This window comes from Micropterus salmoides, unplaced genomic scaffold, assembly GCF_014851395.1.
Source record: "Micropterus salmoides isolate LMB-PRFRI ecotype aquatic unplaced genomic scaffold, ASM1485139v1 Ms_hic_scaffold_10, whole genome shotgun sequence".
In the NCBI taxonomy this organism is placed as follows: domain Eukaryota; kingdom Metazoa; phylum Chordata; class Actinopteri; order Centrarchiformes; family Centrarchidae; genus Micropterus; species Micropterus salmoides.
The window spans coordinates 4612090-4630450 of NW_024040041.1; the positions used below are offsets into that span (position 1 = coordinate 4612090).

General features: G+C 39.0%; 1 protein-coding gene across 1 annotated transcript in view; it reads right to left on the reverse strand.

The window, feature by feature from the left end:
• Window positions 1–18361, reverse strand: part of LOC119882248 (carbonic anhydrase-related protein 10-like) — a 121698-nt gene that overhangs the window by 16477 nt on the left and 86860 nt on the right. The window lies entirely within an intron of this gene.

Genomic DNA, 18361 nt, shown 5'->3' on the forward strand with positions numbered 1-18361 from the left:
CTCAGAGTCAGATTAACTTCGGCTACATACAGCGCAGCGAGCCGCATATCGGCACAGTACTCCCGAAGAACAGGCAGTGTGAGAGTGTCTATAGACAGACAGGGAGACAGCTTTATACACCATGCTGGAAACTCAGGTAAACTCCCACTGCAACGTTACAGTAATATTTCTATCAGAACTGAATATTATAAATGAGATTGTTCCTAACTTTATAACAGTTAGACCGCAGTAAGTAACTTTACTGTAACATTAGTAGATGAGTCTTCCTCTATGTTGTTGTTGCTGTTGTGTTGCAGTATTGTATGTTAAGTGGGTCACGTTAGTTACAGCGACTGAGAGGTGGAGAAGTTGTGCCTGAGTATCAAAGTATAAACTTTACGAAGCAAACACAAGCTAATGTAGCGTTAGCTGGCTGCCCTGCCTGTATAACTATAGGCTAGTAAACAAATAGCTCCAGTTTTGTTTTTTACCGTTACATCCTTTCTTGAAAGCTAAATCAGTACTTGGTGAAGTAACATGGAAAGTGATACAACTTTGCACCGGATAACGTTAGCAACTGCTTGGCATTAGCTGGTGAGCTAACGTGACTCTCTCCGTAACACAGTCATTGTTGATGTTGACTGGTTTTACTCAACATCATCCGATTCTTGGCCTGGCAGGCTTCAGCACAGGGCTTGCTGTAGTCGGAGAGAGGCTCCGGAGAGCGCACAGGGCTGAATCCGACCCCTTGTCCTCAAATAGAAGCGGAATAGTGGATGATACAAGCAACAGAGGAAACAGGCGTGTGCTTCCTGTGAGTGAGATTAGAGCCCATTGACAATACGGAAGTTAAAATTTGATTTATTAATAAGTGATTTAAGTGATAAACTACATATAGCCAGTTAAATGTCCCGAGTCAGAAAAATTTACATTTTGATACTGCAGAACACTAGAATGTAGCTATCTTTCTTGGAAATACAAGAACTTGGTTAAATACTTTTCTTGACTTGAGAAAATACAGTGAGAGTCTACTTTTAATAAAACTGCACTGGCGATTAACTGTAACACGCTTTGGTCTATTACCATGTGGGTGTTGCTTGTATTATTATTATCATTATTTATTTCTAAGTGTAACATATGCTACATGACACTTTCACCCAAAGTGCTGTAATGAGCCCCTTTTTATCCTTATGCTCCCATTGCCTCCAGCCCTAGCAGCATCATGGCCCACTTATAAAACTATACCAGCTTTGTCTTCTGACAAAATGCAGAATGGAAAAAGTAGGATGTGCTGTGATGTGTGACAGAGTTTGCAGCAACCTCTTTTTTTTGTATATTTTATGGAGGCTTTAGTTAGCTGACAGGCTCAGTCTAATTATGGAACAACAGGACAGTTCTGCTTCACTTGTTCACTCTCGATATTAATGTTATGCTAAGTTTTATGAAGTCAACTAGAGCGAGAGGCAAGGTATGTTTTAGGCAAGACAAAAGAATTACAGTGCTGACGTGGTTGGTAACCACAAAATACAACACAGACTAATTATTTTTAGTAGCTTTGCTTCCATCACTGTATCCCAAAGTTCTGTATGGTCTGAGCTAATTACACAGACAAAATATTATATAGCCTACATTGTATATACTATATATACTGTATATGCTATACACACACACACACACACACACACACACACACACACACACACACACACATATATGAAGTTTGTCCATCTGAATCTATTGAATGAAAGTCTGAATCTATGGAATGAAAGTCTGAATCTATGGAATGAAAGTCTGAATCTATGCAATGAAATCTGAATATATTGAATGAAGTCTGAATATATGGAATGAAATCTGACATCAATACCACATTGGCACCATCTTGTGTGTTCGGTGTGAAGTGTGACACTGAGTGAATCAACAAGAAAATATCCAATGTCAGCAGTTTTAAGCAATTAAGAGATTATAAACACACTGGTGAATGCATGTATGAGCCAAAATACTGGAAACCATGTCCAGTACAGTTCTCCTGATTTAGAAATTTATTCTCTTTCATCATGGAAGACCAAATGCAGGAAACCTCCCAGGCCAGGCAGTTCCTGTTTATCTGGCAAACGCAAATACGCCTTTAACCTCACGGGTGCCCCCCACAACAGCCCCTATCTACAATCTTTGCCTGTCCACCCAAAAGAGCTCAGGACACAGGCAGTAACAATAGAATGCATTTAAATTTTTGTTTAAAAAGTAAGATCCTGTGTTTAACCAGAGATAGCTGTTTTATCGCTCTCTTCAAAACCACCAAACTCCACTGGCAACAACAGTAATTTTAATGTTACCGCGGCCAGGTTATTGTGTGATTTAAGCTTTTTAAAGCTTTTTGTGTGACTTTGGTGTTCAAAAGATTAATTCGGATCCGAACAAACTTAAGCTGTTGTGGGAGGCACTTGTGAGGTTAATGTTTTCCTGATAAATTGGACCTGTCTGGCCTGGGAGGTTTCCTGCAATCGGTCTTCCACGATGAAAGATAATAAATTACTTCATCAGAAGAACAGTCCTGGAGATGGTTCCCAGTATTTTGGCTCATACATGTATTTGGTAGTGTGTTTGTAATCTCTTCATTGCTCCAAATGGCTGACACTAGATTTGTTGCTCATAGTGTCACACTTACATCCATACAGATTAATCACATCGACAACACAACAACAATCGACAAGATGGCGGCAGTGCCTTAACGACATAAGATTTCATTCATATACACATCATTGGTTAATTAGCATATTCTGCAGTTTCTGATGAAACCAGAGCAGAAAATGGAGATGAACAACCTTATCCTTATATAATTAAACCCAGATTATTTTAACCCTGTTGTTGTCTGCCTAATGCTTCATATGTAAAACCAAATCACAGAAAACTATGAATGGCAGTACATATGGGAAACCCATATTCTATATACTGAATTCAATGTATCTATGGTGTCTTCTTTACTGCGTCTTCTTCAACTGCCCTTTCCATTCAATGAAGAGTTGTTGTTATTTCTTTCTTTGTCCGATAATACAATACAACAATACAAATTGTTACTTTATTTACAGTATGACAAATTGTTGCAAACTGATAGTTTGGATTAAAACAGCAATCCTGTTGCTATATGGCCTCAGAGCCCTATGTTGTCAGCTCCTCACAATGCCTCTAGTAACATATAAACTATTTATGCTCTTTACCCGCATCCCAGCCATATTCATCATACATATTATATGACATTTGCTGCATTCACATATTCATTACTGCTGTTTGTATTATAATAAATGAGGAGAAAGCACTGAGCCTCAGTTTAATTGCGCCATGCCTCTGCCGGGGTAGTATGAAATTAAACCATTACTCACCAGCGAGGAATCTATTCACAGCATAATCCTTAAAGAATAGCACAACATCATTTTAGAAGAGGCTAAGGATTTAGAATCTAAAAATGACTGATGAATGATTTTCACTCTTTTACGTCAACAGGTTAACAGTAACAGGCAGCACAGAGGCTAAGCACTTTCCTATTACTGTATAATAAATCAATATGTTTTTTTAAGAATGCATTTTCTCCTTCTTATCCTACACCTTTTTTTTTTTACATGAGCTTGTAAGATTGTTCCAAGTTGGATTCAACAACCCCCCTGGACTGCTCAAACTTGTTTTAAATTCCCCGTTTCAACCTGATGAGTGCCACCTGTTCATGAGGAGGTGCTGCGTTTGTGAGCATTCAGAGCTTGAAGTGTCCTCAGTGATTTTAGGGGATCAAAAAAATGAGGAGTACAGGTGTGAAGGCCTTGTCATTGCACAGCCATACTGTTACAGAAATAAAGAAGAAATGGTTTGACGACCAAACAAACATCTTGAGTGCTCCATGACCTAAATGGGAGGCAGTCAAGGTGACATGACAGTCACAGAAGTGGACAAGAGAAAGTACTCCATTACAGATGATGTTACACTGTTGGGTGTTAGGTTGTTGATCTTGACAGTGACCTACATAAAAACTCTGCAGCAGCTGCTGGAGTGAGACCTTTCCAAGAAACTGCTGACATTGGCAACAGAATATACATTTTACATTACGTTTTAATGTACCTTAAGGTCAAAGTAGATTTATGTATCATTTTACAACACAGGGTTGTATAACGAGATTAAGTTCCCTTTATGCTTCTAACAAAAGCAAATGTTATATATATATACAAAAATGATATACCTAGTGTATATCATTTTTGTATATATGGGTAGATAAATCAGAGAAATTGGAAATAAACTACACATTTATTCAGATTATGGCTTTAAAGAGGTGGTATTATGCTTTTTGGCTTTTTCTCCTCTTCTTTATTGAGTTATCTAACTTTTTTTGTGCATGTAACAGGTTTGCACTGTGAAAAAGCCCAAAGTCCAGCGCAAAGGGAGTTCCTGTCTCCCACAGAAAACTCTGCTCTGAACTGCCTGAAAACAGCTCGTTTGTAGTCCAGCCGTTTCCCTTTCATCCTTGTGACGACACAGGGATGAAAGCTAAATGTGCGTCATATAATGCTCGCCAAGCGGCTAGTCCGACACGCCCTCAAAAGCACCGGTGGAAAAACACTGAGCTGCAGCACACAGCTCCTCCAGGCAGTCAGTGGACATAATTGATCCTGTGATGTAGAGACAGAGCTCAGTTAAAACTTCATGGATGAATGATACTTTTTTTTACAGATTAATAACTCACCACTCTGAAACTCTTGCTCCAGTCCAAATTGCCAACCTGGTCGGCAACATGTACAGCTGAACCGAAGCTGAAGCCCTGTTTGCTTCTCACTGACCCGCCCTTCTCTGCTTCTGATTGGCTAGTAGTGCTTAACTAAGAACTGCCTGTACCTACACCGGCTGTCTGGCTTGTTAGCAGCTAGCCTGCCAGCTACAGCAGTTCACCAACCAGCCACGTGTTACTAAGCCACTAGTATCAAATATTTTGATACTAGTGGCTACTTGATACTTTTTGCTTTGCCACTTTCTGCTGTGATCAGGTCTTAATTCTCAAGTTAAATATCTTTCCCCTCCATGAAGAACGGCAGACTATCTGTACATGACAGGTCTGGACCACTTGTGGATTTGATTTGTGCCTAAGAGAAAATAATAAATACAAGAAAACCGGTAGATGGGACAAGTTCTTCTCATACTGAGGGGTGAATCTGTGGCCGCTGATAACACCATGAATTGTGCACCATTTGCAACTGCTATCTAACTCAAATTCACAAAAGATATTGTGTTAATGATTTTACAGCACAAACATGCACATACCGTTTTGCAGTTTGAGTGCAACTTGCTTTCTTTTTGCATCTCTAAGCTTCCTATTTATTTATTTTGTGTTCTTTTCCAGTTTCCAGTCCCTTATGGTGAATATCAGGTATTGTACTGTGCCATCTGTGCACATGATGAATTTTCACTCACAGTGCATGGCAATTAGTGCTGGTATTTGTTGAACTGACCTTTTCTTGCATGAGGCCCGATGGGGAGCAAAAAGCCCTAAAAATGTCTAATTCCTGAAAATCAGGACAGCATATGAATAATTTTATAGTATTAATAGCAAGCAGTGTCAGTTATGAAGAAAAGGCTTATGAAAGAGCTTGGTGAAACATTGTGACAGATGAATAAAGACACAACTGTGTGTTTACTGACATTCAATTTAAAATATAGCATAGACTGAAGTTACAGCAGAGGAACAGCTGTTTCTACAGATGAGCAACACAGAAGCTGAGATCTCAAGGGTGTTTTTTTTTCACACATTTTAACAAAACTCCATTAGATGGTGGGGTTGTTGCACAGCAGGTGAGGATTGGCAATTGCATATGGGAGCCCCCTGCACTGGACTGAGGAAAACAAATCAAACATACTCCAAGTAATTGAGTACAAACAGATTAAAGCTGTTTGATGTGGTCTTAGAAAACCAAACCAGCATGAGGCAAATCTTCAAAGCCTTCGTCTCTTTTCTGCCAAGCAGATGATGGAATCAAATGTATGGAGAAAGAGAGGGTGCAAAGACTGAGAGACATGAGAGTCGATAAAGGGAAGGGAATGGAGACGAGGATCAGACTAGTAGAAAAGCAAAAATTGGAAGGGGAAAGAAAAAAAAAACACAAAATTACATGCGATAGTGAAAAAACTGCAGGAAAATGGAAATATGGAAAAAGAAGACAAGGTGTGGATGCAAAAGACACTTAATAGAGAAAAGCAGATAGGATGGAGAAGGCATTAATAATAGCAAAGATGAAACTGAAGAAAAGGAGAGCTGTGATGGCTGAGTGGTAACGGCGCTGGACATGAAATCTAATGAGGACCTTAGAGCAGGCTGCTGACAAAGAGGTGAAATGGAGGAACATTTAACGTTTGTCTTTCTTTGTCTGTAAATCCTTTGACTGGTGTGCTATTCATATAGAAGAGCACAGCTTTTACCTTCATCAGACTTCACTGTAGCTTTCACTGGATAAACTTACAATGTGAATATCTCTTCCCTCCGTTTTTCCCCTAGCTGGACCATCAGAACCATGGCTGTATTAAAAGGGGCAATTTAGTATTGTACTTCCATATAGTTGGGAGGATTGAATTTATGAGAATTTTCCTCATAGAAGCTGTAGACAGGACACATCAACCAAAGAATGAATTTCGCTACATGTATGTGACAAATAAAGTACCTTTAAAAAATCTTCACCATCCCTCCCAACAAACTGCATCCTGTATATGGCGGTCTGGCAAACCGTTGCGGCGCCTAGAGGAAGTTCTAGAATGTTGGCGGTATGAGTGTTCGCTGCATCAAGTTATTTCTCATCCTACTGTCAAAGCCTTCTCTTGTAGTGTTAAAAGTGAAATATTCTGTTTTAAAATATGAAGAATAAGGCATGATCTAACCTACATGTATGCTAAGCAGCCAAAGAGGGTTATGTTAGAATGAAAGAACAGTCTGATCTTACATTTCTTCCCCTTACATGTATAATACTACGATTAATTAGCTCTACACTACAATACAGGACCAATATTTCTTTATTTCCATGTCTTCTACACGTATCATCATGCTTTGGATATGTAGCTTTAGCCTCAGTCATTTAGTATTATATAATGTATGCAGCCCACATAGAACCATTAATTGTATAAATAAGACCCTTTTCCCTGTTCTTTTTTCAAAACGAGCCAGCTTGAAAGTCAAGTAACTTATGGAGCTACAGTTAACCACATTTGCCAGCTACAGCTGATAAAATCTGTTAGTAATAGGTATAATTTTTAGCTTGCAACAGCAAGAAATAAGAAGCCTGCTTTTGTCTTCATCAAGATGGCAGATGACAAACAACAGAAAGGCAGAGAAAAATAAACTAAAATACAGAGAAAGAGTATCAAGGTTGGCTTGTGCTTCCCAGAAAAGTCATTAGTCAAAAGAATAACAATTTGCTTGTTTCATACAGTTTTGCCTCTTTGCGGGGTTGAATTTGCAATTAGTGAAGATGTATGACTTGGGCAGTCAGTGGGAAATGAGCTGGATACAAGAATAAGAAGTCCCCTCCTTCACAGAGCTGGACACAGTGGCATCATGACATAGCTAAATCTAGTTATCATTGTGATATGCATCATCATGATACATGAAGCTACAGTACAGAGAGCTGACAAGCTATAGAATTACTGTTTATACTTCTATGCATGCCATGAATTATTATTGTAATTAAAATATCCCATACCATTAGCCGCAACACCCCATAACAACTCACACTAATTGAAAGAGAAACAGATACAGACAAAGACAGAGAATTTGGAAGCAGTCACACAATTACACATCCAGCAGGAAAGAGACAAAGGAAAATAGATTTAGCAGAACATCAGAACATGAGGAAAAGAGAATAAACTGATGGAAAAGGAAATGGACAGAATTGGGCACAAACTGGCAAACTTTAATTTGAGAGAGACACAGAGAAACACTTTTGGATGGATAGAGAAATGGGTTAGGAAGCGTTTCAAACAGTAAGGGAAATGAGATGCTAATATTTAAAAGAGGAAAAGTGAATGGTCCCACCTGGACCTGGGCTGTAATAGGCCACTGCATAATGCATGTAACCCAATGAACGAACAGTGAGGGCAGAGGTTTTAATTTAAGTCCTCTGCTCTGTCGGTATCTATTAGAGACAAGCTCTCTGGCTATCCCTCTGTTGACACTGTGGGCTTAATTATCACGCTAGAGGATGGAGGAGTAGAAAGCTCTGCTTTGCTTGCTCTTTCGGAGTATTATCCTGCTGGAGGACAGCGATTTCCAACCACTTTCCCCCTCGGGGATCCCAGCTACGCACTCGTGATAAAGAGACACATTGCTGCAGGGCTGAGCATCTCTTACCAGACTAATCCACACTTCAAAAAGATATTTACTGCTTCTTTTTTTGCAGCATAATATGTTATATTTGTGATGTGAAGTGCCAAAATCTGATTGTTTTTAATTGCCCTGTTAACTCAGAATAGCAATGCTCATAGAAGTGCAGTTAAAAGCTTAAGATGGCAGAATATTTTGCAGTGAATATTATAAATTTGGAAGTTCCAAAATGGTATGTAGGATATAATGCCCATTTTCAAACTTAGATCTTGGAGGCTCTGTGTGTAAATCTGCAATGTAGATATTGGATTTGGAGGAGAAGATACAGTGATAAGCCTTTTCCACCAATAAGGAACCAGTGCGAACCGATGTAGGTGTGTCATATTCTACAAGTTGTTGTGCATTGTGCAACGCCCTCCATTAATTATGCATCCATGATTACAACGGTTCTGCTCAAAACTGTTGGAAACATAACCGGTTCAAGACCCATAGCTTATTTGGGGTAAAAGGGCTTGGTGAAATAGAATAAGTGGTGAATAATTTCCAAATCTGAAATTTGAATTTGAAAGTTTTGCTCTCAGATCAGCCACTTCTGAATCTAGATTTGAAAGTTATAAAGTTGTTTTGGAAGATGCCATTATAGATCTGTAAAATAGCATGTTGATTTTAGCAGTCAAAATTCCTAATTTAGTCTGCCAACTTCCAAAACCAATATGTTAACTAAAAATCATACTTCCAGCTCCTTAACCTTTAAAATCTAGTATGTTAACTTCCAAATCCAGTATGGAATCTCCCAATTCCGTCTGCAGCACCACATATTGGTTTTGGAAGGTAGCCTATTAGCTGTGAAAGCCAATATACTGATTTTAGATATCCACAAACAATATGTTAACTTCCAAATTGAATATGTAACTCCACTTATTGGTTTTGGAAGATACTATTTTTAGTTTATTTTTAACATATTGGAAATGGAACCTCTTTGTACATATGTGGAAATGATGGCGTCAGCATTTTGATTTTGTAAGTCATATTTTCAGGTATTTACCTTTCAGCTTATCTACCGGTTTCTAGGCTCCCTATCAACACCGCACTACCAGCTGACGCGTTGGAAAATCCTAATTCACACTGCCACCAGAGGTTCCTGTCAGGTAAATGTGAACATTCAAACATTGGCTAACGTCATTGGCATTTGAACACATGACCAATGTTGTTTTTCTTGTGAGGGCAGTGCCTCTACAAAAGCGCTATACCTCAAGCGTGTTTGAGTTGCAGAGATAGCGAGACATCTAATAGTAGTTTTGTTTTGTGTTCAAACTGCAAAGGCACGGTGTTAAACCAACACCGGTGCTGCAATCACAGACATTGGTTTTGTTAAGGTGGCATGTTGCATTCAGTACAATGCACCTTCTGCCTCTTTATTAATTGTGTCCACTGCAGTCTGGGACACCTTAATGATATTATGTACTGCTCATGAAATTACATGAGGGGGAATTGCCAATCTGATTGATTACTTTCAGAAGAAGAGCAGTTGCCTCGTGTAACCTTCAGCCAGTGTGGGGTTATTAACATCTGCTTATTAGCTTTGGAGGTTATAACTGTTCAAGTTCTCATTCATATCCAAAATAATTTCCTCTCCTTCATTGAAATCCCTCATTATACTGTAAGTACCACTATGTTTTTAATTATGTTTATTTAGTTGTTTATATAGCCATTGGATGACCACTGCAACCATAACAAGCTCTGTGCTGGCCTTACTACTTATATCTGCCTTTTCATTCACACAGCTAATACATCTCTGTGCTCTGAATGCACTGCATGCTGGGTATTCATGGCCTCAAAAAGCTCGAAACAGTTTTTTTCCCCACTATTTTCAAATGTGATAATGCCTCAAGGGCTATCAGTTGAAAGTTTATAGGTCAGTAGAATCTCTTGGTCTTTGGGTTGTATAGTCTCATAGATATTTTTGTCTTTTTTCAAGTCAAAATTGGTCTATTTATTTTTAATGGCAGCAGATGTTCTGACTCTGGCAGTTGATGTTTAAGATGATGTTTAAAAATGTAGCCGCTAATTGCAGCTAACCAGCGCTGATAAATAATATCTAAGTCCAATTTAATGGATGTTCTAACATCCAGGCTCTCTCACTAATTTGTGTTGAAACCGCATAATCATCCACTGGCAAATTTGACCTTGATTAATGTGCAAATTTGGCGTTCAAGCGAGCTTCCTTGTATAATTTGCACATTCTTTTAAAATGTATTACGGGACGCGGATGTCGTTTGATCCCATCTTAAATTACATTTTCAGAGTAAAAATTTGGAAAACAGTCAAGATATCAGCCTGAACACATTGGAGCTGCTTCAGAAAGAGCTTCTGCTAATCATTTTCTTCAAAGCTGCATTACAGTAGGTAGTCTCAGTGCCTCCTGCACTCTACTGCAAACTTTTAATTTGTCACGTCCTGTGAGCAGAACTGATTTCCTGCCAGTAACGCCAGAATTTCATTTCAGCAAAGAGACCCAATATAGTGTACATCAAGCAATGTCTCTCATAGTGAATGGGTTGAATGAGAAAATGCTGCTGCTGCTTGCACAGGTTTTCTGAAAGGCTTGATTGGCTGAAATCTAAGGTTGTTCTCACACCTGCAGTTCGGTTAATTTGGTCCTGACCAATTGAAATAAATTATACACTGTTTGCCTTTTAGTTCTCTTCTGCTTGGTGTTCACAAAGTGAGAGCTGTAAACAAAGTCATACAGACACAGAGGTAACACATTGATTGGACAGTTTTGGTGATGTAATCCTGCATTATTAGTGCTTCATAGATCCATGTGGGGAAATCAAATTGACCACATGTCATACAGACTTGAATGAACCTGATATGTTTATTCATTTTCTCTGGTGTCACAAAGAGCATAGGAGAAATATTTTTTGTGTGTTTGTGAACACGGAGTAAAAAAGACATCTTATAATGCAATATTATGTTTGGAAAATGACTGTGTGGTCGCTACGCTTCAGTCATTTCAATCACTTTTTAATGAGTAACTGCTAAACCCCATGCTAGGACAGAAGTACAACACACCTCTGTTTTCACTCCTTCTGATGCACATAGGTGTTACCATGGTTATTTGTAAATGTTATGTAAAAATGCACATATGTCAGTTTATTACATTCAGTACATGGCATTCAGCATGTCACCTCTTTAGAGAAACAGAGTTGTATCGGTAATGATAAAAAGTAATGTACTGCTGTGGACAGGGTCAGCAGCAAAACAGCTGCCCTCTACTGGACAATACCTCATCCAGCCCTACTTCAAAAACCCCAAACTATCCCCTTAATAGTAGTTATCCCAAGAATTCATGCTAAAATCACAAGTTTACTATCACAAAATCCTTTGGTTGGTCTGCTTTGCTTTCATACCCCAAACAAACCACACAGGACTCTGCTTGGACCCCCTTATTGAGACCTTTATAGGGGTGAAAGAAAGCTAATGTAAATAGGAATGGGAATCGTTCATTTTTATTGATACCCTTATTGAGACTGCTTAATGATCCGGTTCTTTATCAATACCACTATCGATATTTTATTTGGTGACGGTTATTTGGGAAGACCAGACCCAGTGGGCATGAGGTAGGCCTGCACGGTATGAGAGGATCAGTAAAGTGCAGCACGACTTGTTGTCACCAGAATTTGATTTCCCCTACCTGTCATTCTTTATAACTTCATGTTCACAGCTCGTGGCTTGTTTGTAATAAGCCAGTGTGAACATGAACCGTACCAGAAATAAACTAGGTGAAAATTGTTTGTTTCCCTTGATCTGGACCAAATGAACCAAAACTACAGGTGTGAAATGCTAAAGTTCCTTCCAGCTTTAATCTGTCAAAAATCCTAATTGTCTAGAATCAGAAAGAAGCAGACACACAGTGTGTTACCATCACACTCACACTGATCCATCTATGTCTCTGACTTATATTCTACTCTGACTCCTAATGCTGATAAGTGTTTAAGCGCCTGTGTGTCCGTGCGTGTGCGTGTGCGTGTGTGTGAGAATGACAGAGAAGGGAACAGATAGACTGTCAAAATGATTAATTCCCTGTTTGAATGACCTCATGCTCACCTCTGTCTACTTCCATCTACTCTCCCCCTCATCTCCTCTCATTTCTTTACCTCTCTCTGATTATTTTCTTTTCACTTCCAACCTCCTGGCTTGTTCTCTCTAGTACTGTCCCCCACTTCACTCTTTGCTCTTCTTCTCCCCTCCCTAATCACTGCCTCCTTTCAGTCCGTTTCCTTTTATTTCTTCTCATTTTATTTCACTTGGTCCCCTCTTGACATTTCTTTTGTCAATCAAGTCAAACTGATATTTAGCTGCCTCCTCTATTCTCCCCTATTTTTTCTCCCCCAGATGAATTATAAAGTGGTAAAACACCAAACCTCTGTGGTTTTCTCCTGAAGGATTCACTGGTTCTGATCATATATAACCAGACATCAGTCTTCTAAAACCTATCTGGACTCGAGGTGAAGCATTACCTCCTGTAGGCTTGGAAAGGTGGTTGTAAAACTTAGTCACCAGTTTGCTCATTTACTGATAAAGATACAGCTTAGTGGCTTTGAGGGGGGACGCACACAGATATCCGTTTGCCACACCCTGCCCCCAAACGGTGATTGTCCAATTATGACTTATGTCAACCGGTTGGTGTCGTTTTCAAACCTTTACAATACTGAAAACAAGCAAAAGTGTATCTATCTGCTCTATACATAAGCTGCAAACATGCATGTCTGGCTAACTAGCTTACAAATGTGATTGTTAATTCCAAAAGGAAGGAATCATGTAACAACCATATTTTGTAAGGCAACAGGTTACAAAAAAAATGCCTGTTCAGGACTGGAACATCCACTTAGGATTTGGGGTAGGATCAGGGGTGCCGTTAAGGGGTGGCCAGACCACCGTGATAAAAATCATGAAATATTCTGTCATATCGGTGGTTAAAAAGTAGGATGTCAAGAATAACTCTTAGTTGTTTCTGACAAATTCATGGGGTGGGGGCAAATAACTCCCAAGTAGTACATCTCGATGTGTAGCATATATCGACATAACACCAGCTCATAGAACTGAAATTCATTCATGGCTTTTGTTTTTGGTGTGCCTCCCCAGGATTTCCAGTGACCCCATCTGGCCACCCCTATGAAATATTTCTGGGGGGCCCATTGGTTAGGATGCTATGAAATAAGAGTTTAGAGCTACAATGACGGCTCTACACTCTAGCAACTCCAGCCAACCATCCATTAGTTAGCATAACAGTTGCAAAATCCTTGAGTTATTTCACATCCTCAAATCTTTGTCTTGTAAAAGTGAAGCAAAGTGTTTGAAAATGCAAACATTAAAGCATAAATCAAACCACTGTGTGGCTAATGCAAGTTTTCTTCCCAACCATCCATTATTATATTAATATTTTAATGAAGTTTGTTAGTCTCATCTTAAACTAGGTAGCCACAGCTGATAAAATCTGCTCGCTGCAGTTGTCATTCCAGCTGACAAAACCCATAAGAGGTGCCTAGGAATAAGAAGCTGCTTTGTTTACTTGTGTGAAATCAAGGGCCTGTTTTGTATTCAGAAATTAGTGAATCTGCCATACCTGTGTCATGTTACAGTTAATGTTGGAGGAATTATTTTGGGTGCCCCTGTTTCTGAAAGCTAAAGTCCCATTGTTTGTTTTTCCAGTGGGAACACTTCTAAGACTCCGAAGTGTGTGAAATATCTGGTTCTTTGATAAAAAGTCAAAGATACAAGTCTGTGGACAAATCATGGGAGAAGTTTACAACAAGCTGAAGACAATTGTATTGTGGAAACTGAAAACAGAATCTGCAGCTTAAATCAATTCAGATTTAGATTTTGGGTAAGCTCAGCAACTGTGACATCATGTTTTGTTCAGAAATTCAAAAACATGTTTTGAAATTGTTACAACTTTGATTTACACCTCTAGCTGGCCTCTTCTACAGTATATACCAATGGCTCATGGCAATTAACATGTGCCACGCCAAAACCTGATTTCTCAGAGATGTAGTTGAAATAATTAAAACTGGTGTCCATAACGTAAACCTTTTATGATCATCTGGGAGAGTCCTGTGTTTCTGTGTTAAGTAACATCGAGGAGAGCATTTAAAAGGGGTCATATGCGTTTTCGGCTTTGTCCCTTTCCTTTATTATGATATACTGTATATCTACTATGTATCTTTTTTGTGCACGTAATAGGTTTGCAAAGTGAAAAAGCCCAAAGTTCACCTCAAAGGGAGTTAAAACACTGGTCCTGGACTGCCTAAATACAGCTCGAGGCTAGTGTGGCACCTCCTCAAAAACACTGGTGGAGAAACACACTGAGCTGCAGCACACACAGTGACAAAATGTCCGCCCCGCTGCCTCCCCACCAAACGTTAGATACCCACCAGGAAGACAGTGTACAGTTAAAAAGTTACCTATGAAAGCTACATTTGTTACAAATGAGTAACTTTCCACTTTGAAAAGCTCCATTGAAGCTGGTTTGGGAACATGTACGGTTGAAACAAAGCGGCTTTGTTTTGGATGGCACTACATTGCTTGTCATGAGTCGCCCACTCTGCTTCCATTTGGCTAGTAGTCCTTAACTACTGTAGGTACTACGTATGTGCAACTCCCAACAAAAATCAAAAATAGAAGTAAGATGCTTCACTCCGTGGCTAAAACTGAGCATTCAACACACAAAGAGGTGCTGTAGCAATGTGCAATATGACAAATGTTTGTTTTTTCCCCAATTTGTTTTTTGTCAATTTAGAGGTTTTGGACTCCTTTTTAACATGTCTTCTGTCAGACTAGTGGGGGAAAAAAAGAGTTAGAAATTGTCAGGGATTTGTGCGGTGAAGCAGGTTGGAGGACCCAAACACAGGACACAGAGCGGAGCAGGTATAGTTTGGTGGTTTTAATTAAACAAAAGGTGAGCACACTTACAAACTGAGTGGCTGATGACAGAGTCCAAAAACAAAGGTTGTCCAACAGAAATCCAACATACAAAATCCAATAACGGGCAGGGAAACGCGACAAGTGAGGCTGACGACACGAGAAACACACTGCTACACAGGGTGACAACATACAATAACCCGACAAGGACAAGACAGAAACACCAGGTATATATACACAGGGACTAACGAGCAGGGCGGGAGCAACACAGGTGACAGACATGAGACTAACGAGGCACAGGCAGGCAGAGAGAGCAGGGGAAAACAGAGACAGACATGCAGAGGGATCACTGGGGTAACAGACATGACAAGAGTTACTGAACACTAGACGACAGACTAAACTAAACACAAAAGTGCAAAACACGACATGGCAGACAGGCCAGAGTGTGACAGAAATATACATTTAGTAGTTTATTTTACAACAGTTTGTCTCTGTGCATCTATATATTTTGCCAAAAAGTTAGCTTTCTACCGCAACATCTCCTGCCGCTGTCGCTGTCTCCACCATATGATCCCCAGTACCGTGGGAAAGCTCTGTCTCTTTACAACACTGTCCGATCCAAATATGTTCATTTCCTTTGTGCTAGCAACCAATTGTAAAGTACAGAGGCAGATTTAAGCTAAGTGTGAAATCTGATTGGCTTGTATCAATTTCTGACAACGGGATTGGTTTAGATGCATCACGTGGTGTGCTTTGATGCTTCCTGATTTAGTTCGCACTTTTTAAGTGACAAACAGGATCATACAGTTAAAGAATCCCTTACAGCTATGCAGTGTTATAAGCAGCCTGGACTGAACGCAGCAGGTGATAGAACATTCATGTTAACCACGAGTAACTTGAGACTTGACTTGGACTCTAGCTCAAAGACTAGTTCTGATGAGTTTTAGATGTTATATATTGTTGTTGTTAAGGTTTTGACTGGATATTGGGTCTGTAAATATTGATTTTCAATGAAAATGTGTAGAGTTTTACAATTATTATGTTTACAGGCTGTTTTCTCAAAATGAGATTTTCCTCATACTCTGAGCCTAAAATCTCTTCTTCATACACACTTACATACATCAAACTTTACTATGACTGTATTCTGAAGGTTTTTCCATTCATAGCCTGAATTATAGAACATTTTATTCCCCAAAACAGGTCGAATTTATTTCTTTATGACTGTTGACAGTGTTTTGTGATTCATGAAATAATAAAAAAAATATCCAAAATCCTCTCTGTAAAAACTTTTGAGTATGTCAACAAAATAAAACAATAATTTAGAACCTTTTCAGATTTTAGTTCTTGAAATAGATGCTAATGAACGTATATTTCATTAGATACTGCCTCATTTGCATATTTAAATATTTCAGAAAACCTGTAATACAAAAAAATATTGTCTTAATGTAAGTTATCAACTAGGAAAGTTTCATGGTGATAGATTATTTTTTTTGTTTGTTTTTATTTACCGTATTCACCTGCAGGGTCTCCCCTTAATTTAACATTTAGATTATTATTTTTTCCCCACCATGAAAACTTCATCGGAATCCACTGACAGTAGTGAGGTCTTCAGACACTTTACAGACACCTTTAAAGCTCACAGAATGTGAATACAGGTCTTTAAGAGTTTCCAGCAGTAAACTCCCCACACATGAGTACAGTGCCATCCTTTGAATTTCACTTTCCTTATTTCTTTGAGGGCTTTGTGAAAGATAACTGCTGTTTTTATTTTATGTGATATTCAGTTGATTTGGTTTAACCATTCACCCCTGTGATAGATCCATCCCTTTCAATGGAAGCAACCCTTTCGCTTCGGCATCACATTGCATTTTTTGGATTCGTTTTTTTATTTGTGTAGATTAAGCATGAAACACAGTTGCAAAAAAACAAACAGAAAAAGAAAGATTTGAGAAAATTTTTTTAATGATTACATTTAAATAGATTTTATCCTACTTGATGTTTTAAACAAGATGTTAGTAATACAAGGAGCAGGTATACGGTGCTGGTAAAACCCTGAAAATATCTGTGAAATTTAGCCACAAGACACTACTGGGAAATATCTCAATTCCAAAATGACAACACTGAACCAGACTAAAGTCAACTAAACTAAACACAGACCTTACAAGCTCCCACTGTGTAATGATGATCATCTCAGCTTTCTATTTGCAGTTCAGCTACAACCCGGCAAAGCTGAATGTGTCACAATCACAGTGAACATCAATGTTGCTTTTGAGCGTTTCAGTCAAGAATCTGCTTCATGGCTGACAAACTGTCAGCCTTGAAGCAGATTAGTGACAAGCTGAGTGAAGATGAGTGTTGGGACATGAACTTGAACAGCGGGACCGCGCTCACAAGAAAAAAAACATCCTCTGTGTACATCTACCTGAGTAAATGGTTATGGTATGCGTTATACCTACTTAGCCACCACACACCCCATCACAAGGACAAGGATGTGCTCGGAACAAAACCTCATATTGAGCAAAACAGGGTGGATTATTTCATCAGTTTTAGAACAGACAATCTTGTTCTAATAATCAAATCGCTCACATAGCTCTTTGTGAAAGGCAATGGCAAGCAACCAATTTGTTTATTTGGAGGACCTATTGTGCTTGGATGAGGAGGAGGTCGAGGGTGGAGCTAACACATGGATGTTTATGGATTGATAAAGTTTGTGGCAAATACAGTGTGGCATAATCATCCTTGCTGTCAAATCTTGCCAGCTTCCAACAGTGGTACAGCAACACAGCTGTTGGTGGATGCTTAAACAGTAAAGATCAATTATTTATTTTTTTAAAAAGACTAAATGTGTTTGAAGAAAGTTTTTAAATACAAAAAACAATTGTTTGTATGATCCTTTTGGTGTAAAGTATATGGTACAAGCCAGCAGATACAGGGAGAGAGACACTATGGGCCACACAACAATTAGGCAAACTTTTTGAGCATATGTGCTAGGTGAGCAACAACAATTGTTAAGGCATCTGTGGTCCAACCAGCAGTGAAAAAACATATCAATAGAAAGGCTAATTAACGTTCAAAGCTGTTCTGTTTTGCACAAATTTTGTACATCATTTACAAGTGAAA